Source organism: Hipposideros armiger, unplaced genomic scaffold, assembly GCF_001890085.2.
Source record: "Hipposideros armiger isolate ML-2016 unplaced genomic scaffold, ASM189008v1 scaffold_1083, whole genome shotgun sequence".
NCBI classification, from domain to species: Eukaryota; Metazoa; Chordata; class Mammalia; order Chiroptera; family Hipposideridae; genus Hipposideros; species Hipposideros armiger.
Window position 1 is genome coordinate 134,809 of NW_017732433.1, and position 24,721 is coordinate 159,529.

At 38.6% G+C, this 24,721-nt stretch overlaps 1 protein-coding gene and 1 pseudogene across 2 annotated transcripts in view; one reads left to right on the forward strand and one right to left on the reverse strand.

The window, feature by feature from the left end:
- ZNF713 (zinc finger protein 713) overlaps positions 1-24,721 on the forward strand; it is an 86,443-nt gene that overhangs the window by 15,666 nt on the left and 46,056 nt on the right. The gene's annotated exons all lie outside the window — the stretch shown is intronic.
- On the reverse strand, positions 16,452-16,700 carry LOC109376269 (cytochrome c oxidase subunit NDUFA4 pseudogene; annotated as a pseudogene).

The window sequence follows — 24,721 nt, forward strand, 5'->3', positions numbered from 1 at the left end:
TTGGTTGGAACTCTCTGCACTCCCTGGGCTTGTATGTTATTTCCTTTATCAGGCAAAAAAAGTTTTCAGTCATTATTACTAAAATATGTTCTCAATCCCTTGTTCCCTCTCTTCTCCTTCTGGTATTCCTATGATGCTCATGTTGTTGTGCTTAATGTTATCGCCCAGCTCTCTTAAACTATTTTCAATGTTTTTTATTCTTTTTTCTTTTTGTCATTCCACTTGAGTTATCTCTGCTATCTTGTCTTCTATGTTGCTGATTCAATCCTCTACTTCATCCAACCTGCTGGTAATTTCTTCGAGTGTGTTCTTTATTTCAGTAATTGTATTCTTTAGTTCTAACTGGTTGTTTTTCATGATTTCTCTATCTTTCTTTATATTCTCACTAATTTCCTTGAACATTCTAATCATCATTTCTGAACTCTGCCTTCGATAGGTTGGTTGCCTCTATTTCATCTAGTTTCATTGATTCTAAAGGTTTCTTTTGTTCTTTTATTTGGGATGTGTTTCTTTGTTTCCCCATTCTGGCTGACTCTTTGTGCTTGCTTCGATGTATTAGGTAGATCCCCAAGGTCTCTCAGTCTTTGCTGGGTGGACTTATGTGGTGTGTGTCCTTTATATTTGAATTGCTCAGTCTTTCTATCCTCCTGTGCGTGTGTCCCAGAGGTGTCTCTTGTGTTGTGTGTCTTCTCCTGTTGAACTTGAGCTTTGAGCTTTTTTGGCTTGTCAGTAAGTGGGATTGACTCCCAGGCTGACTAGCTGTGATGATTGCCTATGTCCACAGTGTATGAGCTGCTGTGTGAGGGTTGACCCCTCAGATGAGGCTTGGCCTGTATGGGCTCTTGTGCCTGTAGAGAGTTTTCTTTGGGTGTGTCTCTTGTAGGTCAAATCCGGTAATGCTCTGGTTTGGTCTAGAGTTAGCCTCTGGGTGTGATGATTCTTGAGCCTCTTTGGCTGAGCCTTGGTGCAGAGCGATTTTAGAACAAAATGGATCAACAAGCGCAACAACAACAGCCACCAAAAGAAACCAAATACTCTCACATGTAAAAACAACTGACAACCCGCACTCAACATGCACAGAAGTACCTAAAATACAAAAAACAAAAGGAACACGACAAATAAAATAGCAACACCAAAAGAAGAAAAAAATATTGCAGAAAAATGGAAAGAAGGAGGGAGGTAAAGTAGAGCAGGGAAAAGAAAAAAAATAAGGGAGAGAAGGGGGAGAGAAAAAAATATGTCTACATACCTATACATATGGACATATATACACACACACATATACATATATAAAAAACTAAAAATGATAATAAAATAGAAAAGCAAAAACAACTAAAACAACAAAAAACAAAATAACAACAACAAAAATAACTGCATGCCAGTCTTGGCTAAAGTCCACTGAGCTATCTCCAGGTTGTCCTCTGCTGTACAAAAGCTCTGCGTCTTGTGGAGGCAGAGCCGGCCACCTGGCACCCAGAGTGACCCTGGCAATGCAGTTCTAGATGAGTGGGGCTATGGAGTGTGGTTGGTAGTTTTTACAAAGTCAGTGCCGTTTCTGCTCTCCCCCGCCCAGATGCGTGCGCTTGAGAGCACCACAGCCAGAAGACTCTCTGTGCACAGCCAGAAGACTCCTGGGTCTTAGGGCACCCTTTCCACTGGGGGCTGTGAATAGCATGAGATTTCTGAGCTGCTAAAAGCCCAGCACTGCCTTTGCTGTGTCCTGCTGTGACTCAGCAGCTGAAGTTTCCCTGCTGGGAGCCAAGCTTCCAGGAAAGGTGGGACCAGATAGGGAGCCCCACACTCCCTGCAGCCTCTTCCCTAGCTGAGTTTTTCCATTTCCTGGGAGTAGGAGCACCTCTGTAATGTGACTACTACTCCTCCATCAGAGACCAGCTTTGGACTCTGAAAGGGCAGGGGTCGTTGCTGTGGGAGGGTTGGAGTGGGGTCTTGTTTATGGAGTTACTTTTTGCTTTCTGCCTGAGAGAGCCCAGCTGCAGTTTTGAGCTGAGGCTTCTGTCTCAGACGCTGGGCACCGCTGTGTTCTCTGCTAAACTCTCAGTAGGACTATGGGGCATAGGGAGGGAGCCCATCATCTTGCTGCTGTAATAGTCTCTGATCTGCTTCCTGGGGCCCCGCATCTCTACCGCCACAGATGTGGGCTGCATCTCCACATACCTCCCTTCCCCTCTTTTCCCACTCGCCCAGTTTGCCCACCTTCAGGTAATTGTCGTGCGAGTCTCAGCTGTTCTGTGTGATTAGTAGAGGTTCCTCTGATGAGTTATAGCTGTTCAATTTGTGGTAGTAATTTCCAGGGGAGAACTCAGGGAGCCCACCTCTCTGCCACCATTTCTATGGTAGCTCTGTTCTTAATTTTTAAGGAAACTCGGTACAGTGTTCCATAGTGGCTGTATCAATTTACATTTCACCAGCAGTGTATGAAGGTTCTGTTTTCTCCACAACCTCTCCACACTTGTCATTTCTTGTCTTGCTGATAATAGCCATTCTAACAGGTGTGAGATGGCATCTGATAGTGTCTTTTTTTAACACTTTATTTATTTATTTTGATATTCAATATTATTTTATATTATTTTCAGATGTACAGCATAGTGACTAGACATTTATATAATTTAAAGTGAACCCCCTGACTAGTGTAGTACCCATCTGATACCTTACATAGATATTACCATGCTATTGACTATATTCCTTATGCTATACCCTACATCCTCATGATTACTGTGTAACAAGAAATTTGTACTTCTTAATCCCATCCCCTTGTTCACATACCTCTAACCCCTTTCCATCTGGCAACCATTAAAATGTTTTCTGTATCTACAAGTTTGTTTCTTGTTTTTTTTTACAATTGTTCTTTAGATTCCACATATAAGCAAAATCACATTGCATCTCTCTTTCTCTCTCTGACATACTCTACTCAGCACAATACCCTCCAGGTCCTTCCAAGCCACTGCAGATGGCAAGAACCCATTTGCTTCCATAGCCAAGCAATATTCCATTGTATATATGTACCACATCCTCTTTATTCATTCATCTATCGACGGACACCCAGGCTGCCTCCACATCTTGGCCATTATAAACAGTGCTGCAAAAAACATATGGATGCACATGTCCCCTGGAAGTAGCGTTTTGGGTTTGTTCAGATCAGGGGTCGGCAAACTTTTGAGATGGAAAAGCTGCTAGGGATCAGCAAACTGTGGCTCGTGAACTGTGGCTCTGAAGTAAAATTGAAACTGAAAATAAAACTATCATAATTTCTTTTATAAAGTTTTTAAAGGATATTATTTACATAATGGTGATTATGTAAAAATGTATTTATGGCTCTCAAATAATTTTTAAATTACTCAAGAAAGACAGGATTGGCTCTTCCAGGGGTCAGCAAACTTTTGAGATGGAACGTACCCAAAGAGCCTCATGTGGCTCGCAAGCTGCAGTTTGCCGACCCCTGGTTCAGATAAATACCCAGAAGTGGGATTACTGTACCCTTCTTTGTCTCCTGTTATAGCCTTTGTTTTAAAGGCTATTTTGTCTGGTATAAGTATTCCCTCAGCATTTTTGTTTGTTTTGTTTTCATTTTCATAAAGTATCTTTTTCCCATTCCTTTACTTTCAGTCTGTGTGTGTCTTTCAATCAGAAAGAGTCTCTTGTAGGCAGCAAATATAAAGGTCTTGTTTTCTTATCCATTAAGCCACTCTATCATTTTTTTTTAATTGGGGAATTGGGGGATGGGAACAATGCTGGGGAATTGGGGAAGGGGAACAGAGAAGTTGCTGTCCTTTTGTTCTTCAGTCTAGTTGTGGAGGACCTTGCTTCACTGGCCCAAGTTGGCACCATCATTGCGCTCCTCCCGGGAAAGGCAGATCAGTCGCTGGCTTCTGGACAGCCACTCACTGTGGCTGCTGGCCGCTCACGCTGGCTGCTGACTACACACGGCAGCCCATGGCAACCCACTGCAGCAGGGGCTGCAGCCTACACCATTGCCGGTGACTCACGGCAGCCCAGCTCCAGGTTGAGCTGTTGTTCAGCATCTTAGCTGTAGAGGGCAGTGTCACTGTCCCCCTCATATGTGGGATCTGAACCAGGGCCCTCTGGCATCCCAAGCCAGCTCTTAACCAATGCACCACTTGGCCGGCCCCAGCCACTCTATCTTTTGATTGGAGATTTTAATCCATTTACACTTAAAGTAAATGTTGATAGATATGTAGTTATCACCAATTTATTATTCACGTATATTTTTTTAAATTAAAGTTTATTGGGGTGAGAATAGTTGGTAAAGTTACATACCTGTATATCACATTGTGTGTTCACCACCCAGAGTCAGTTTTCCTTCCATCACCATATATTTTATCCCTCTACCCTCATCTACCACCCCCCTCTCCCACTACCCTCTGGTAACCACTAAACTATTGCCTGTGTCTATGAGTTTTTGTTTCTTCATTTGTTTGTCTCGTTCCTTTGTTTTCACTTTGCGTACTATCAGTGAAAACATGGTTCTTGGCTTTTTCTGACTGATTTATTTCACTTAGCATTATAATCTCAAGACCCATCCATGTTGTTTCAAATGGCACTATTTCATCTTTTCTTATGGCAGAATAGTATTCCATTGTTTATGTATACCACAGCTTCTTGATCCAGTCATCTATCGAAGGACACTTTGGTTGTTTCCATGTCTTGGCCACCGTGAATAAAGCTGCAGTGAACATCGGAGTACATATATCTTTATGGATAAATGTTTTCAGATTTTTTGAGTAGATACCCAGAACGGGATTGCTCAGTCATATTGCAATTATTCTTTTAATTTTTGGAGGAATCTCCACACTGCCTTCCATAGCAGCTGCACCAATCTCCATTGCTACTAACAGTGTATGAGGATTTCTTTTTCTCCACAGCCTCTCCAACACTTGTTATTATTTGTCTTGTCGATGATAACCACTCTAACAGGTGTGAGGTAGTATCTCATTGTGGTTTTTATTTGCATTTCTCTGATGAATAGTGATGTTGAGCTTTTATTCATATGCCTATTGGCCATCTCTGTGTCCTCTTTGGAGAAATGTCTATTCGTGTCCTCTGCCCATTTTTAATTGGATTTTTTGTTGTTGTTGTTGTTGAGTTGTATGCATTCCTTATATATTTTTCTTGTTAGCCACTTATCAGAGGCATTATTTGAAAAAAATCTTCTCCATTTGGTTGGTTGCCTCTTTATTTTGTTGATAGTTTCTTTTCCTGTGCAGAAGCTTTTTAGTTTGATATAGTCCCATTCATTTATTTTAGCTTTTACTTCCCTTGCCTTTGAAGACAAATTTATCAACTGCTCTTTGAACCCAAGGTCCACAAGCTTAGTATCTATGTTTTCTTCTATGCAGTTTATTTTTTCGGATCTAATGTTTAGGTCTTTGATCCATTTTGAATTAATTTTGGTACATAGTGACAGAGAGCAGTCTAGCTTTATTCTTTTGCATGTTGCTTTCCAATTCTCCCAGCACCAATTATTGAAGAGGCTGTCTTTTCTCCATTGTATGTTTTTGGCTTCTTAGTAAAAAATTATCTGTCCATATTTTTGTGTGTTTCTTTCTGGGTTCTCGATTCTATTCCATTGGCCTGTGTGTCTGTCTTTCTGCCAATACCATACTGTTTTGAATATTGTTGCCCTGTAGCACAAGAGAAGTCAGGGAGTGTGATACCTCCAGCACTGTTCTTTTTTACTGGGTCTTTTGCAGTTCCATACAAATCTGATGATTTTTTTTTGTTCCATTTGTTTAAAAAATGCCATTGGGATTTTCATAGGGATTGCATTAAATCTGAATATTGCTTTGGGTAATATTGCCATTTAAACTATGTTTTTTTGTGTGTGTGTTTTTTTAAGAGTTTGATTGGGGAGTTGGGGGGATGGGAACAGTGCTGGGGAATTGGGGGAAGGGGAACAGACAAGTTGCTGTCGTTTTGTTCTTCAGTCTAGTTGTGGAGGATGTTGCTTCACTGGCCCAAGTTGGCACCATCATTGCGCTCTTCTCTGGCGAGGCAGATCAGTCGCCGGCTTCTGGACGGCCACTCACTGCGGCTGCTGGCCGCTCACGCTGGCTGCTGGCTACACATGGTAGCCCATGGCAACCCACTGCCACAGGGGCTGCAGCCCATGCTGTCGCCTGCGACTCAAGGCAGCCCAGCTCCAGGTTGAGCTGTTGTTCAGCATCTTAGCTGTGGAGGGCAGTGTCACTGGCCTTCATATGTGGGATCCAAACCGAGGCCCTCTGGCGTCCCAAGCGATGTCTTAACCATCGCGCCACTCGGCTGGCCCCATTTAAACTATGTTGATTCTTCTAATTAATGAACACAGAATGTCTTTCCATTTGTGTTTTCAACTTCTTTTAAAAATGTCTTCTAGTTTTCAGTGTATAGGTCTTTCACATCCTTAGTTAAGTTTATTTTTAGGTATTTTATTCTTTTTGTTGCAACTGGAAAAGGAATTGGTTTTTTTTTTATTTCTTTTTCTGAGGTTTCACTGTTAGTATATAGGAATGCAATGGACTTTTGTATGTTGATTTTGTACCTGGCAACTTTATTGTATTATTTTATTGTTTCTAATAGCTTTTTGGTGGAGTCTAGGGTTTTCTATATGTAGCATCATGTCATCTGCAAAAAAATATCAATTTAACTTCTTCATTCCCTATTTGGGTGCCTTTTATTCCTTTCTCTTACCTGATTGCTCTGGCTAGGACTTCCAATACCATGTTGAAAAGCAGAGGTGATAGGGGACAACCCTGTCGTGTTCCTAAACAGAGAATAAAGGGCTTCAGTTTTTTACTGTCAATTATGATATTAGGGGTTGGCCAAGTGGCGCGTTGGTTAAGAGCTGGCTTGGGACACCAGAGGGCCCCATTTTGGATCCCACATATGAGGGCCAGTGACACTGCCCTCTACAGCTAAGATGCTGAACAACAACAGCTCAACCTGGAGCTGGGTTGCTATGAGTCGCCGGCAATGGCGTAGGCTGCAACCCCTGCTGTAGTGGGTTGCCATGGGCTACCGTGTGTGGCCAGCAGCCAGCGTGAGCAGCCCTCAAGCCGCCATGAGTGGCCATCCAGAAGCCGGCGACTGATCTGCCTTGCTCGGGAAGAGCGCAGTGATGGTGCCAACTTGGGCCAGTGAAGCAACGTCCTAGACTGAAGAACGAAAGGACAGCAGCTTGTCTGTTCCTCTCCCCCAATTCCCCAGCGCTGTTCCCATCCCCGAATTCCCCAATAAAAATCTTTTTAAAAAATTATGATATTAGCTGAGGGTTTGTCATATATGGTCTTTATTATGTTAAAGTATCTTCCTTCTATACTCATTTTATAAAGTTTTAATCATAAATGGATGTTGTATCTCGTCAAACACTTTTTCTGTATCTACTGATATAATCATAAAATTTTTGTTCCTTATTTTGTTTATGTGATGTATCACATTGATCAATCTGTGTATGTTGAACCATCTTGTGCCTCTAGGATGAACCCCACTTGGTCATGATGTATAATTTTTTTAATGCATTGTTGCATTTGATTTGCTAGAATTTTGTTTAGAATTTTTGTATCTGTATTCATCAGAGATATTGGTCTGTAATTTTCTGTTTTTGTGTTATCCTTACCCAGGTTTTGGTATCAGGGTAATATTTGCCCCATAAAATGAGTTAGGGAGTATTGTACCTTCTTCAATTTTTTGGAAGAGTTTGAGTAGGACAGGTATTAGATCCTCTGAATGTTTGGTAAAATTCTCCAATGAAGCCATCTGGTCCTGGACTTCTGCTTTCAGGAAGGTTTTGGATGACTGATTCAATTTCTTTACTGTTGATCAGTCTATTTAGATGTTCCAATTCTTTGTGATTCAGCCTAAATAGGCTATATGTTTCTAAGTACATGTCCATTTTTTCTAGGTTATTGAATTTGGTGGCATATAATTCTTCATATTATTCTTGGATGATCCTTTGTATTTCTGTGGCATGCGTCATAACTTCCCCTCTTTCATTTCTGATTTTGTTTATTTGTGTCTTTTCTCTTTTTATCTTAGTGAGTGTAGACAAGGGTTTGTCAATTTTATTAATATTTTCAAAGAAGCAACTCTTTGTTGCATTAATTTTTTCTATTATCTTTTTGTTCTCTGTTTCATTTAGTTCAGTTCTGATTATTATTATTTCCTTCCTTCTACTGACTTTGGGTTTCATTTGTTCTTCTTTTTCTAGTTCTGTAAGATGTAACATGAGATTATTTATATGGGATTTTTCTTCTTTCTTGAGATAGGCCTGTAATGATATAAATTTCCCTCTTAAAATTGCTTTTGCTGCACCCCAAAAATTTTCATTCTAATTTTTTCTACGTATCTTTTGATCTCATCTTTTATTTCTTCTTTGACCCAGTTGTTCTTTAAAAGTATGTTGTTTAATCTCCACATATTTGTGGCTTTTCCTGCTTTCTTTTTGCAGTTGATATCCAATTTCAAAGCCTTAGGATCAGAGAATGTGCTTGGTATAATTTCAGTCTTTTAAATTTGCTGAGGGTAGTTTTATTTCCCAATATATGGTCTATTTATGAGTGTTCCATGTACACTAGAAAAGAATGTATAGTCTGATGTTCTAAGATGAAGTGCTCTATAAATGTCAATTATGTCCATTTCATTTAATGTGTAATTTAGGGCTGATATTTCTTTATTTATTTTCTGTTTGGATGACCTATCCATAGCTGTCAGTGATATATTTAGGTCCCCTAGTATAATTGTCATTTGGTCAATTTTTTTGTTTTAATTAAAGTTTATTGGGGTGACAATTGTTAGTAGAATTACATAGATTTCAGGTATTCAATTCTGTAATACATCATCTATATAGCACATTATGTGTTTTGGTCAGTTTCTCCCTTTAGTTCTGTTAGTAGTTGCTGTGTATATTTCGGTGCTCCCTGAGTGGGTGCATAAATATTGATGACTGTTATGTCTTCCTGTTGTATAGTCCTCTTTATCATTATGAAATGTCCATCTTTGTCTCTTGTTATTTTTTGTATTCTGAAACCTGTTTCATCTGATATCAGTATACAATACCTGTTTTTCTCTGAATACCATTTGCTTGGAGTGTCAATTTCCACCCTTTCACTTTAAGTTTATATTTGTCCTTGTAGCTGAGATGTGTCTCTTGGAGGCAGCATATGATTGGGTTTAGTATTTTTATCCAATATGCTACTTTGTGCCTTTTTATTGGTGAGTTTAATCCATTTACATTTAGGGTGATTATTGATATATGAGGATTTCCTATCATTTTATTTTTGCTTTTTTCTTTCTTTGCCTTTTGTTGCTGTCTATTATTTCAGTGTGATGGTATTCTATGATTTTTCCCTCTGTTTCTTATTTTTTTATGTTACATATTTCAGTTCTGGATTTTTTGTTGAATGGTTACCATTAAGTTTATGTAAAAGGAAGTTTCATAGTTAGAGTATTCCATTTTCTTCAGCATGCTTACTTTCTCCATTCCCTTGTGCTGGGTCAGACATTTACTCTCTCCCCTTTTATGTTTTTGTTGTCACAAATTATCGCTATTTATGTTGTGAGTTAATTTCTGCACTGCAATAGCAAATTGTTTTACCTCTTTTTTTAAGTGTTTTTTTTTCTTTTTCTTTCTTTACCCTGTTAGTTATGTTTAAGTGTATAGTGTCTTATTTGGTGTAGGTGTTGCCATTTCCTGCTTTTGTCTGTTATTCATAATACTACTCATGGTTTTGTAGTCTTTTGCTTTTTTGTTTCAGGACAAATAGCATCCTTTAGTATTTCTTGTAGTGCAGATTACGTGTTAGAAAATTCCCTCAGCTCTGTACATCTGGAAGGTCTTTATTCCTCCTTCATATCTAAAGGATATGTTTGCTGGATATATTATTCTTGGCTCATAATTTCTCTCTTTTAATAGTTTGAATATTTGATTCCACTCCATCCTGGCTTTTAGAGTTTCTGCTGAAACATCTGATGATAATCTAATGACTTTCCTTTGTAGGTTACTGTTCTTTTTCCTGGTTGCCTTGAGGATTCTTTCTTTGTCGTTATTTTTTTACAGCTTTAATACAATGTTTCTTGGTGAAGGCCTGTTGGGATTGAGGTAATTAGGTGTTCTATTTGCTTTTTGGATTCAAGGATCCTGTTCTTTCCACAAGTTTAGGAAGTTCTTGTTGATTATTTGTTTGAATATACTCGCTGTTCCCTTCTCCCTTTCTCCTCCTTCTGATATGCCCATTATTCTTATATTGCTCTTTCTTATGGGGATAGAAAGCTCTTGTAGAGTTTTTTCATTTCTTTTAAGTCTCAAGTCTGTCTCTCTCTCTTTTTTTTTTTTGATCTGTGTCATTTCCAGATTTCTGTCTTTGATGTCACTGATTCTTTCCTTCATGTGGTCAGCTCTATTACCTAAACTGTCTATTTCATTCTTCATTTTTTTAATTGAGTTCTAATCTTTAGAGATCCTATTTGGTTCTTTTTAAAAATTTTAGTCTTTTTGGTAAAATATTTATTTTTTATTGTGTTTCTGAGTTCATTAAACTGCCTGCCTGTGTTTTCTTGCATCTCATTGAGTATTTTAAGAACACAATTTTGAATACTGTGTCATTTATGCCACATATTTCCATGTCTTTAAGTTCGTTTTCTGGAGTCTTTTCATTTTCTTTCTGAGCTGCCTTGTTACCTTTGTTATTCATGGCAATCAATGAATTATTGTTTCTCTTCCTAGGCATCTACAGAAGTGGGTTCTGCAACATATTGGTAGGAAGAGGTGCTTTCCAGTAGGTGTTGGTAGAATGCTTGATTTTTTAACCTGTGCAGCCTTTTATTCTCTCTCAAGTGGTAGTGTTATATATATATTTTTTTTTTCAGTGTCCCAGCTTTTCACACAATGACGGGATTCCCTGGAAGGCGGGCGTTTCTCCTCTGTGAGCAGGTTGCCTGGGTCTCAGGGTACCACCTCTTTTGGGGGATGTGGAGATCTGAATTTCCAAAGCTCTTCCTACACCAGATTCAGGGCCTTTGTGTTTCAGTGGCTCTGTTTACTCGTGAGGGGATATGCCCACATAGGTGGGAGCAGATGCAATGTGGTTGTGAGAGGTGGCTCTGAACAATGGCAACAACCACCAGCATAGCCAATCCTGCACCCAAAGCTCCCTCCTTGGGCTGTGAGTCTGTGACTGCGGGCCGCAGTTCTCAGAAATAAAAATATTCTATAGGACCAGCTGAGTGGCTCAGTTGGTTAAGAGCTCGCTCAAGAGTTTGAGCTCTGAACAACAGTGGTTCGAGTCCCAGCCCGAGCTGAGCAGCCACTGAGCTGCCAACAGGTGGCAGGATGGCTCAGCTAAAAAAAAAAAAAAGAAATAAAAATATTCTGTTTTTTATCTGACACTGCTACTCTTCCACTTCTAGCACTGGGCAGGTGGGGGTGGGGCAAGGTCTGGGAGGGTAGGGAGTGGTCAGCTAGGCTCCGTGCCTATGCCTTCTGTCCTCTGCTTGGCAGTTAGGGCTAAACCATGGTTTTCATTCTTCTTCCCTCATTCTTTGCTCTGAGGTCTCTGCTGTGACCATTGGGTTCAGCTGTGTTATATGCTGATCCTTCAGACTGTACTGTGTCCCATGAGGGGAGTGCTAGCAGTCCAAATTCTCTCTCTCACAACTGTTGTAGCTCTAGAATTCAGGGATCTCTGAGCTCCTAGCTGTGGGTTGCGTTCCACCGTCTGTGCAGCTCGTGTTGCCACACTTCCCCTTTTTCCTCCTCCCCCACTTACCCAATTTGCTCACCTTTAGATGATTTCAATTGCATGTCTTTTAGTCTTGCCTGTCTACTGTGCAGTGAGTCCCTTGTGGAATTATAGCTGTTCAATTTGTTGTGAATTCCAGGGGAGATTTCAAGGGGTTTACCTCACACCACCATTTCTATGACATCATCCTATTATTCATATTTTTTATCAGCTTTGTGTTCTTCTTTTTAAAGAAGTCCGTCTAATATTTCTTGTAATACTGGTTTGGTAGTGATGAACTCCTTTAGCTTTTTCTTGTCTCGGAAGCTTTTTATCTGTCCTTTGATTCTAAATGATAGCTTTGCTAGGTAGAGTAATCTTGGGTTTAGGTCTGCTTTTCATCACATCGAACTTTTCCTACTCGTCCCTTCTGGCCTGCTAAGTTTCTGTTGAACAATCACGTGATAGTCTTATGGGAGATCCCTTGTAGGTTACTAACTGCTTTTCTTTTGCTGCTTTTAAGATTCTCTCTTTGTGTTTGACCTTTGGCATTTTAATTATGATGTCTTGGTGTGGGCGTGTTTGGGTTAATCTTGTTTGGGACTCTCTGTGCTTACTAGGCTTGTGTTTCTATTTTCTTTACCAGGCTAGGGAAGTTTTCTGTCATTATTTTTTCAAATAGGTTTTCAATTCCTTGCTCTCTCTCTTCTCCTTCTGGTGCCCCTATGAAAGCTATCCTAATTTTTTGGGGATCCTTTTTTCTTTTTTTCTGTTCAGAATGGGTATTTTTGCTACCTTACCATGTAAAATGCTGATTCAGTCTTCTGCTTTATCTAATCTGTTGATTCCCCATAATGTATTCTTCAAGTCAATTATTGTATTCTTTATTTCTGACTGGTTCTTTTTTATATTTTCTCTCTCTATTTTTATGTTTTTTTATCTCTTTGTTGAAGGTCTCCCTGAATCATTGAGCATCCTTATATGCAGTGTTTTGAACTCTGCATCTGGTAGATTGCTTTTCTCCATTTTGTTTAGTACTTTTTCTGGAGCTTTGTTCTGTTCTCTTATTTGGGATATTTTTCTTTGTTTCCCCATTTTGTCTGCCTTCATGTGCTTGTTTTTACATACTAGGTAGGGCTGCTATGTCTTCTGGTCTTAGTAGAGTGACCTTATGTAGTAGGTGTCCTGTGGGTCCTAGTGGTGCATTCTTTTTCATCACCAGAGCTGGGTGCTGCAGGTATGTTCTTTGGGTGATTTGTGTGTGCCCTCCTGTTGTAGTTGATCCTTTGTTGCTGTTTGTTGCATGTCAGTGGGAGAGATTGACCCTCAGGCTGATTGGTGGTGAGGACTGGCCATGAATACAGTGGAGGAGTTGTGGTGCAAGGCCTGATCCTTCAGAGCAGGGTTCAATTTAGGGGGGCTCTGGTGCCTAGCCAGTCTGCACTTTGGGTGTGTCATCCTTAGAGGCAGCTGGGTGATGCTCTGGCTTGGTTCAAAGTGGACCAGCAGGTATGCCAGCCCTGGGGCCTCCTGGGAGAGGACCTGCTATAGGCCAAGTTTAGCCACAGCCTGTGCTCTGCCTGGGGCCACCTGATATGAGCCACAAAGCAATCTGTAGATGGCCGCTGCCCACACTGGGCTTGGAGGTGCCTTAAGAGGCCAGTCTTTAAACTGAGGCTGGTTGTTGCTAGTGCCAGTCTTAGGGCTGCTCAGCCAGAGGTACAGGACATGCCAAAGCAGATGTAGTTGTTTGGGCTTTGTGAACCTTTGAGAGATTTTATGAATATTCGCAGCATGAGCTAAGATAGGTTCTTTACATGGAAAAGCTACTGGAAGTGGCTTAGGTGTGCCTGACAGTGAGTGGGGCAGGGTCTCATGGAATCACTAGGGAGGGGCAGATGAAAGGTGATAGCCAGTTTAATGTAGGCTCAGATACTGCATCTGCCTACATCTTCACACAGGGATGGGGAAGGCTCAACAAAGAAACAATGGCTTCTGCCTGCTCCTCCACCTGGAGAAAGCTGCCCCTTTGACCTTCACCCTGAAGCCATACTACTCAATTTCTTCCTGTATGCCCCTGACACCTTCTGGGCTGTTGCCCCAGCGCTGGAGCTCAGAGTGAGTGAGTCCATCAATGAGTTCTTCTGTGGGAGGGCCCTTTAAGAGTCGTGCCTGGGACTGCAGCCACTCTCCGGCTCACTCGCCACAATCTCCCCTGATCTTCTCACACAGCCAGAAGTTATGGGGACTTCTCTCTCCAGCACTAGAACTCTGGGGAGCCTGGTGTGGGGCTGGGACCCCTTGCTCCTTCAGGGGGCACTTCTGCCCTGAGATATTCCTCCCAAATTTTAATGGTCACACACAGGTGTGGGACCAGCTCATTTTGTGTGTCTGCCCCTTGTACCAGTCTCCAGGTGGCTTCTGTGTGTCAGTAGTTGTAGGACTTTGGTTCAGCTAGACTTCAGGCAATTCTCAGTGATGGCTATTCTGTTGTAATTGATGTGGTCCTGAGAGGAAGTGAGCACAGCATTTACCTACTCTGCCATCTTGACTGGAAATACAGTGTTTTTGATTTGCATTTCCCTAATAGCTAGTGAAGTTGAGCATCTTTTTATACATTAGCCATTTGCATGTCTTTTTGGGAAACATGTCTGTTTGGGTCCTATGCCCATTTTTTTAAAAATTGGCTTGTTGTTGAGACGTATAAGTTCTTTGTATATTTTAAATATTATCCCCTTATTGAGGTATTGTTTGAAATATTTTTTCCAATTTTGTTGGTTGCCTTTTTGTTTTGTTTATAGTTTCTTTTGCTATGCAAAAGCTTTTTAGTTTAATGTAGTCCCATTTATTTATTTTTGTTGTTACTTCCCTTGCCTTTAGTGTCAAGTTCAAAAAAAGAAAAAATGAAACAAAACAAAAAAAGCCTCTGAGACAAGGGTCCATAAGTTTACTACATGTGTTTTCATCTATGTATTTTTTTAGTTGCAGGTGAACAAAACAATGTAATAGTTAGACATTAACACCCCTCACAAAGTGATAAACCCCCCAATCTACTACACCTCTGACATCAAATATAGTTGTTACAATTCCATTGACTATATTCCCTATGCTGTATGCCACCTCCCGTGATTATACAGAGGGTGCCAAAAAAAAGTAAACACATTTTAAGAAAGGAAAAAGCTGTATTAAAATTGTAATACTCAATATATCCTGATAACAAATGATGAATACAAGTCATGTGATTACATTTTTTTTTTGGCACGCCCGGCATATGTACCACCTACTCTTCATCCATTCATTCATCAATGGATATCCGGGCTGCTTCCGCATTGTAAACAATGCTGCAATGAATACATGGATTCACATGTCCCCTTGATATAGCATTTTGGATTTCTTCAGATAAATACCAAGAAGTGGGATTATCTTACAATTTCTGTGCTTCTTTTAATAATGTCTTGTAGTTGTCAGTGTATAGGTCTTTCACATCCTTTGTTAAGTTTATTCTCAGGTATTCTTCTTGTTGCAACTGCAAATGAAGTTGATTTATTTCTTTTTCTGAAATTTCATTGTTATTATATAGGAACACAATGGATTTTTGTACATTGATTTTGTTTCCTACAGCTTTACTGTATTTGTTTATTTTTTCTAATAGTTTTTGTTTTTTTGGTGGAGTCCCAGTGTTTTCTACATAAAGAATCATGTCATTTGCAAAAAGTGACAATTTGACTTCTTCATTCCCAATTTGGATGCCTTTTATCTCTTTCTCTTTCTTGATTGCTCTGGCTACCACCTCCAGTACTATTTCAATAACAGTGGTGAAAGTGGACATCCCTGTCTTGTTCCTGATCTTAGAAGAAAAGTTTTCAGTTTTTCACCATTGAGTATGATACTAGCTGAGGGTTTGTGGTATATGGTCTTTAATATGTTGAGGTACTATCTTTCCATACCCATTTTACTGAGTATTTTAATCATATCGATAAATGGAATTGTATCTCATCAAATGCTTTTTTCTGCATCTATTGATATGATCATATAATTTTTATCTTTTATTTTGTTGCAGCTGTGTATTATATTGATCAATTTGCATATGTTGAACCATTCTTGTGTTCCTGGAATGAACCCCTTCCCCATAATGTATCATCTTTTTAATCTATAGTTTATCTTCAATTTCCTAGTATTTTGTTAAGATTTTTGCGTCTATGTTCATCAGAGGAGTTGGTCTGTGATTTTATTTTTTTGTGTTCTCTTTGCCAGGTTTTGGTATCAGGGTAATGTTGGCCTCATAAAGTGAGTTAGAAAATATTTCCTCTTCAATTTTTTGGAAGCGTGTGAGAAGAATAGGTATTAAATGTTGTTTAATGATTAGTAGAATTCACTAGTGAAGCTATCTGATATTTGACTTACTTTTGAAGAGGTTTTTGGTAATTGTTTCCATTTCCTTACTGTTGATCAGTCTATTTAGATTTTCCAGTTTTTCATGATTCAATCTCAGAAGGTTGTATATTTCTAGGTTATCCATTTCTTCTAAGTTATCAAATTTGATGGCATGTAGCTTTTCATATTCTTTTTTTTCAAGCTTCACATGTTTATTAATCAGTGTAAACCCCAACTTAATACACCAACATTTGCAGGGGAAATATTTCCTGGTTAAGTGGCAAATTGTGCAGATGGATTTTGGAAGACCATCATTCTAAGCAGCTTTATAGTGAAATATTACATTTAGAAATCTGGACCTTCTTTATTCAATTTGATGTAACCTACATTCACTGAGTAGAACTTGCACTGATCATTGGGACCCAGTTTATTCCACAGTCCTGGGTTATTCTTTCTGACCCAATAGACATCTGGATTGAACAATGCCAGGCACAATATATACAGTGCCGCTCCAGTACCTCCAGCTCCAATAAATACAAGAAGGGGGATCAATCTTGGATGCTGCTTGGTCTGACTGAGAATTTGGTGGAGCATGGTTGCAGCAGAGACCTTGGGTCCGGAAGCAAAGAAAAAAACCCACAACTGTAAGGCCCGGAACTAGGTAGTCTCTGCCTAGAGTATTCTTTATACTCTTTTGTATTTCAGTGGTGTTTGTTTTAAAGGTCTCCCTTTTCATTTATGATTTTGTTATTTTGTTCTATTCTCTTTTTCCCTAGTGAGTCTAGCCCAAGGTTTGTCAATTTCATTAATCTTTTCAAAGAACAAACTCTTTCTTGCTATAATTTTTCTATTGTCATTTTGTTCTCTTTCATTTAATTCTGCTGCAATTTTTATTTTTTCCTTCCACTGATTTTGGGCTTCATTTGTTCTTCTTTTTCTAGTTCTTAAAGGTGCAATGTTAAGCTGTTTATTTAAGATTTTTGTTTCTTGAGGTAGATTTGTAATGATATACATTTTTCTCTTATTAACACTTTTGCTGTATCCCCAAAATTTTGATATGTTGTACTGCCATTCTCATTTGTCTCTACATATCTTTGGACCCCATATTTTATTTCCTCTTTAATCTAGTCATTGTTTAGTAACACGTTGTTTAATCTCCATATATTTGTGTTGTTTCCCGCTTTATTTTTGCAGTTGACTTCCAATTTAAAAGCATTGTGGTCAGAGAATATGTTTTGTATGATTTCAATCTTCTTAAATTTGTTGAGGCTACTTTATGACCCACTATATGGTCTATCCTTCAGAATATTCCATGTGCACTAGAGAAGAATGTATAATCTAGTGTTCTGGGATGAAAGGTTCTGCAAATATTGATTATGTCCATTTGGCCTAATGTGTTATTTAAGGCTGATATTTTCTTATTGGTTTTCTGTTTTGGTAATCTATCCATTCTATAAATGGAGTATTTAGGTCCCCTAATATTATTGTTTTTGTCAGTTTCTCCATTTAATTATATAAGTAGTTGTTTTATATATTTTGGTGCTCCCAAATTGAGTGCATATATATTAATAAGTGTTATGTCTTCTTGATGTATTGTCCCCTTTATCATTATAAAATGTCCATCTTTGTCTCTTGTTACCTTTTTTTCATGAAATTTATCTTCTCAGATATAAGTACAGCTACACTCACTTTTCGGTGGATGCCATTTGCTTAGAGTATCAGTTCCCTCCCCTTCACTTTGAGTCTATGTTTGTCCTTGCAGTTGAGATGTGTTTCTTGAAGGCAGCATGTATGGAATAGTTCAGTTTTGTTTCCTTTGTTTTTTTAAAGATTTTATTGAGGAATCGGGGGAAGGGGAACAGACAAGTTGCTGTCGTTTTGTTCTTCAGTCTAGTTGTGGAGGATGTTGCTTCACTGGTCCAAGCTGGCACCATCATTGCGCTCTTCCCAGGCGAGGCAGATCAGTTGCCGGCTTCTGGACAGCCGCTCACGGCAGAGTTTTGTTTCTTGATTCAACCCACTACTCTGTGTCTTTTATTGGTGAGTTTTGTACATTTATATTTAGGGTAATTTGATAGATAAGGATTAACTATAGCCATTTTATATTTTGTTTTCTGGTAGCTCTGTGAATCTGTTGTTTCTTTTCCCTTGTGTTTCTGTTTGCTATTTTGGTTTGATGGTATTCTATTATTTTTTCCCCTCTGTTTCCTCTTTTTTTTATGTTATGTGTCTCAGTTCTAGATTTTATTTTTTTGTGATTATCATTAGACTTATGCAAAAGAAAGTTTCACATGCATTCTGAATGCATTTATCTCCATTCCCCTGTGCAAATTCAGACCTTTACCCCCTTCCATGTTATGGTTTTGTTGTAAAAAATTGTCCCTTTTTCAAATTCCAAATTGCAGTAGATATTGTCTTTTTAAAAATGTTTTCACCTCTTATAACATTTACATTATATTTAAGTGTACATTACCCTATTCTGAACAAGGGTTGCAATTTTCTTCTTTTGTCTGTTTGTTAGCTATCCTATTCATAGTTTTGTATCGTTTTGTCTCTTTGTTTCAGGTAGAACACCTTCAGTATTTTCTGTAATGCCGATCTTGTAATTGTAAATTTCATCAGCTTCTGTACATCTAAAAAAGTCTTTATATCTCCTTCATATCTAAAGGATAACTTTGCTGGATATGTTATTCTTGGCTGGTGATTTCTCTCTCAATAAATTGAATACTTGATTCCACTCTCTTCTAGCCTATAGGGTTTCTACTGAAAAATCCCAGGATAATCTAATGGGATTTCCTTTCTGGGTTACTTACTGTCTTCTTTTCCCTGTCTGCTTGAGAATCCTTTCTCTGTGTCAATTATTTTTTGACTAAAACTATATAATGTACTTTTGCAGAAGGCATTTTTGGATTCAGATAATTAAGTGTTCTGTTTGCTTCTTGGATTTAAGGATCTAGTTCTTTTCATAGGTTTAGGAAGTTCTTGTCAACTATTTGTTTAAATAGGCTTTCTGTTCCCTTCTCACTCTCTTTTTCTACTGGTATACCCATTATTCTTATATTACTCTGTCTGATGGAGTCAGATAGTTCTCATAGACTTCTTTCTTTTTTTATTCTCAAATCTCTGTCTTCTTCCATCTGCATCATTTCTAGATTTTTATCTTTGATACCATTAATTCTTTGTCTGGTCAGCTGTATTTCCTAGTCTTTCTAGTTCATTCTTTGCCTCTTTCATTGAGTGCTTCAGCTCCAGAATTTCTGTTTGGTTCTATTTTATAGTTTCAATCTCTTTGGTAAAGTACTCTTTTTGTTCATTGATTTTATTTCTGAGTTCATTAAACTGCCTTTCTGAGTTTTCTTGTATTGCATTGAATTTTTTCAGAACTGCTATCTTGAATTCTCTGGCATTTAAATCACATATTTCCATGGCTTTAAGGGGTTTTTTTTTCCTGGAGTTTATTTTCTTTCTGCCTTGTTACCTTGGTTATTCATGGTATTTGATAGATTATTTCTTTCTCTGCCAAGCCATTTATGGGAGTGAAATCTGCTCTTTTGAAGAGTGACACCTCTCTGTTTGGCAGGTTGCTAAGAAAAGGTCTTTTTCCCCCCCAATTGGTGGTATCAGGAATCTCTGTGAGGTGGTGTTGTCTCAGCAGTGGAAAATGCCCCTTATTCCCAGGGGATATCGGCACCTTCTCTGTGACCAGGTCACCTTCAGTCTCAGGGCACCAGCCCCATGGGAGATGTGGTGGGCAAAGGGGTTCTGAGCCTGTGACATCCCAGCACTGTCTCATGCAACTAGATGCTGTCAGCAATGCTGTACTGAGGTGCTCCTTGTGCTTCCACTGGATTCTTCTGTGAGGGGCAGGGGGTGGGATGGGCTGGGAGAGGCCAGATCATGTATTTGTGGCTTTGTTTTTCTTCCAGTCTGGCAGCTACCAGACCTTAGATTCCCACCTCTGTATTTCCACCTCAGTCACTGGAATTAGCTGCAGTGTGTGACTGCCACCTAAGCTTCAAGTGAGGTAAAACAGATACCAGTCATTCAGCCCCATACAGGTTAGGATGTTACAAATAAGGTCTGCTTTATTTCCTATGGTTCAATGGGGGAATTTGGAACTGGGCTGCTGCCTCCTCCAGACCAAGACCATTACTGTGCCATGGTAGGAGTGAGTAAAAAGCAAGTAAAAACGGCATTCCTGTTGGAATGTGACTTTTTATTTGCTTCATTGCTGTAGACATGAGACTGTCTTCCAGAGCTCCTTTAGGGTTACTTTAGCCAGTTTCTCTGGTTTTGTATGGGAACAAGGTCTTAGAGCTTTCTAGTTTACAATTTTGCTCATGTCACTTTTGCTGTCTTCATTTTACCTTTGCTCAGGTGCTGCCTCCTCAAAAAGACCTTCCAACCCCTTTGTCTGAAATATCACATTTGTGGCAGTCCCATGTTTCATTTTTATTAATTGTACTTATCACCAAGAGAGATCATATGTTACATATTTTTTATTGCCTGCATCTTCACACTAGAATATAAACTACATGAGAGCAATGAACTTTATCCTGAAAGTCTAAAACAATATGTGGTATTTGAAAATATTCATTTGTAGAGATAAATGTACTTCTACCTTCATGGCTTCATTACTCACAGTAGATGAAACATGGAAACAGCCGAAGTGTCTTTCAACAGATGACTGGATAAAGAAGATGCACTACATATACACAATGAATACTACTCTGATGTAAGAAAAGATGAAATGCTACTATTTTAGACAACATGGATGGAACTTGAGAATATTATATGGAAAAAGTCAAGAACCATATGATTTCACTCATATGTGGGATATAAAACTGAAAGCAACAGAGGAATGAGACAAACAAAAACACATAGACACAGGCAATAGTATGGTGGTTATCAGAGAGAAAGAGAGCTGAGGGGAGGTAGAAAAGGGTAAAAGGGGTAAAAAATATGGAGACAGAAGATTTGACTTTGGGTGGTGAACACACAATGGAATATACAGATGATGTGTTATATAGAATTGTGCACTTGAAACCTACATAATTTTATTAACCAGTGTCATCCCAATAAACTTAATAAAATTAAAGAAAACATAATCACAATACCGTGATCACACCAACCACCTTACACAATTATTCTTTTTTTTTTAGATTTTTTTTTAATTGGGGGAATTGGGGGATGGGAACAGCACTGGGGAATTGGGGGAAGGGGAACAGACAAGTTGCTGTCCTTTTGTTCTTCAGTCTAGTTGTGGAGGACGTTGCTTCACTGGCCCAAGTTGGCACCATCATTGCGCTCTTCCCAAGCGAGGCAGATCAGTTGCAGGCTTCTGGACAGCCACTCACGCTGGCTGCTGGCTACACACAGTAGCCCATGGCAACCCACTGCAGCAGGGGCTGCAGCCTACGCCGTCAACAGCGACTCCCGGCAGCCCAGCTCCAGGTTGAGCTGTTGTTCAGCATCTTAGCTGTGGAGGGCAGTGTCACTGGCCCTCATATGTGGGATCCGAACCGGGGCCCTCTGGCATCCCAAGCCAGCTCTTAACCAATGGGCCACTCGGCCAGCCCCACAATTATTCTTTAATATCAAATATTTTACTCCAAACTTCCAGTTATCTCATATGTTTTTTCTTTATGAAAATAATTTATTTTTTTTTAGTTACAGTTGACCTTCAATATCATTTTACATTAGTTTTGGGTATATAGCATAGTGGTTAGAACTTTGTATAATTTATGCAGTGATCTCCCTGATCAGTCTAGTACCCATCTGGCACTAGACATAGTTGTTGCAACATTATTCGCTATATTCTCTATGCTGCACTTTACATCCCCATGACTATTTTGTAATTACCAGTTTATATTTTTAATCCTTTTACCTTTTTTCACCCAGCCCCCCAATTCTCCTCCACTATGGCAACCATCAGTTTGTTCTCTGAATCTATGAGTCTATTTATGTTTTGTTTATTCATTTATTTTTTCTTTAGAGTACACATATAAGTGAGATCATATGGATTTGTTTGTCTTTCTCAGTCTGACTTATTTCACTTAGCATAATACCCTCTAGGTCCATCCATGTTGTCACAAATGGTAAGATTTCATCTTTTTTATAGCCAAGTAATATTCCATAGTATATATGTACCACATCTTTTATATCCAATCGTTTATTGATTAATACTTGGGTTGCTTCTGTATCTTGGCTATTGTAAATGGTGCCTCAGTGAGCATAGGGGTGCATATCTTTTCAAATTAGTGTTTTGCATTTCTTTGGATAAATACCCAGAAGTAGAATTGCTGGTTCATAAGGTAGTTTATAAGGTCATAAGGTAAAATTTAAAAATTAAAAAAAAGTTTTTGAGGAACCTCCAAACCCTTTTCCATAGTGGCTGCACCAGTTTGCAATCCTACTAACAGTGAGCAAGGGTTTCCTTTTCTCTGCACCCTCTTCAGCACTTGTTTGATTTATTGATGATAGCCACTCTGACAGGTGTGAGGTGATATCTCATTGTGCTTTAATTTGCATTTCTCTGATGGTTAGTCACATTGAGCATCTTTTCATATGTTTATTGGCCATGTGTATGTCCTCTTTGGAGGAAGGTCTATTCTGGTCTTTGGCCCATTTTTTAATTGGATTGTTTGTTATTTTCGTGTTCAGTTGTATGTGTTCTTTATAAATTTCGGGTTTTAACCCCTTATCAGATGTATCATTGGTGACTATCTTCTCCCATTCAGTTGCTGTCTTTGCATTTTGTTGTGGTTTCCTTTGCTGTGCAAACACTTTTTAGTTTGATGTAGTCCGTTTGTTTATTATTCCTATTGTTTCCCTTACCCAAGGAGATAGATCAGAAAAAAAATATTATTAAGAGGAATGTCAGAGAGTTTACTACCTATGTTTTCTCTAAGACTTTTATGGTTTCAGGTCCTACAGTCAAGTCTTTAATCCATTTTGAGTTTATTCCTGTATATAGTGTAAGAAGGCAGTCAAGTTTCATTTTTTCTCTTATGTCTGTTCAGTTTTCCTGACACCATTTATTGAATAGACTGTCTTATCTCACTGTATATTCTTGCTTCCTTTGTCATAGATTAAATGACCATATAGGTGTGGGTTTATTTCTGGGTTTTTCTGTTCTGTTGCATTGCTCTATATGTTTGTTTTTATGCAAGTCCCATGCTGTTTTGATTGCTATAGCCTTGTAGTATAGTTTGTAGTCAAGTAGCATGATACCGCTAACTGTTGTTTTTTCTCAAGATTGCTGTGGCTATGCAGAGTCTTTTTTGGTTCCATATAAACTTTAAGATTATTTCTTCTAGTTCTATAAAAAATGCCTTTGGTATTTTGATAGGGATTGCATTGAATCTATAGATTGCTTTGTGTAGTATGGACATTTTAACAATGTTAACCCTTCCTATCCATAAGCACGGTATATGTTTCCATTTATTTGTATCTTCCGTTTTTTTTCTTCAGTGTCCTATAGTTTTCCCAGGACAGATCTTTTACCTCCTTGGTTAAATTTATTCCTGGTTTGTTTGGGGTTTTTTAATGCAATTTTAAATGGGAATGTTTTCTTAATTTCTCTTTCTGATGGTTCATTATTGGTGTATAAAAGTTCAACAGATTTTTTTAATATTAACTTTGTATCCTGTTACTTCATATATCAGTTCTAAGTGTTTTTTGGTGGAATCTTTTGTATGCTCTAACTATAGTATCATATCATCTGCAAATAATGACAATTTTACTTCTTTCTAATGTGGATGCCTTTTATTTCTTTTTCTTATCTTATTGGTCTGGATGGGACTTCCAACACTATGTTGAATAAAAATGGTGAAATTGAGCATCCTTGTCTTATTCCTTATAATAAAGAGAACACACTTTTCCCCATCGAGGATGATGTTAGCTGTGGGTTTGTCATATATGGCCTTTTTTATGTTGCGGTATAGTCTTTCTATTCCCATTTTGCTGAGAGTTTTTATCACAAATGGATGCTGGATTTTGTCAAATGCTTTTTCTGTTTTTATTGATATGATCATATAATATTTATCTTTCATTTTGTTTATATAGCAGATCATGTTGATTTGCTGATACTGAACCAACCTTGCATCTTAGGAATAAATCCCACTTGATCATGGTGTATGATCTTTTTCATATACTGCTGAATTTGTTTTGCTAATATTTTGTTGAAGATTTTAGCATCTATGATCATCGTGGATATTGGCCTATAATTTTTTTTTATTTAAATGTCTTTTTCTGGTTTTGGTATCACAGTAATTGTGGCCTTCTAAAATGAGTTTGGGAGCTTTCCCTCCTCTTGAGTTTTTTGGAATAATTTGAGAAGGATCGGTATAAATTCTTCTTTGAATGTTTGGTAAAATTCACCTGTGAAGCCATCTGGTCCAGGATTGACTGACTGACTTTCTTTCTTTCTTTCTTTCTTTCTTTTTTTTTTTTTTAACATGGGAACATTGCACAGTCCAGGTTGGAGGGGCATCCATTTCTTTTTTTTTTTTTAAGAGTTTTATTGGGGAATTGGGGGGATGGGAACAGTGCTGGGGAATTGGGGAAGGGGAACAGACAAGTTGCTGTCGTTTTTGTTCTTCAATCTAGTTGTG